The sequence below is a fragment of the Penaeus monodon genome, chromosome 21 (assembly GCF_015228065.2).
Source record: "Penaeus monodon isolate SGIC_2016 chromosome 21, NSTDA_Pmon_1, whole genome shotgun sequence".
Taxonomy (NCBI): Eukaryota; Metazoa; Arthropoda; class Malacostraca; order Decapoda; family Penaeidae; genus Penaeus; species Penaeus monodon.
Genome location: NC_051406.1, coordinates 20,902,442 through 20,902,677, shown reverse-complemented (window position 1 = coordinate 20,902,677; position 236 = coordinate 20,902,442). Strand labels below are relative to the sequence as shown.

The 236-nt window shown below is 37.7% G+C and overlaps 1 protein-coding gene across 1 annotated transcript in view; it reads right to left on the bottom strand.

Annotated features, from left to right (window-relative positions):
* Positions 1–236, bottom strand: part of LOC119586337 (ubiquitin domain-containing protein 2-like) — a gene marked incomplete in the record, with an annotated part of 10,562 nt that overhangs the window by 1,796 nt on the left and 8,530 nt on the right. Inside the window, 1 exon segment of the mRNA XM_037935050.1 lies at positions 1–236.

Sequence of the window (236 nt, the reverse complement as noted above, 5' to 3'; positions counted from 1 at the left end):
GAGGCCTACACCTATGACCTTTTAAGGGTTACATATCCAAGATCATTAAACTACTACAGACCATATCACAGTCTCTTTGGGTGGGGCCATAAATAGGCCATTGCTTGCTGATGCTTGGAAGGTATTTACACACTCATGGGTCTCCAAGATTTTCTAAACTTACTATCTTTCCCTCTTTGTATAAGTCTCCTAATAATTATTAGTCCTCTTACTATCATAGAAAAAGATGAGAATAG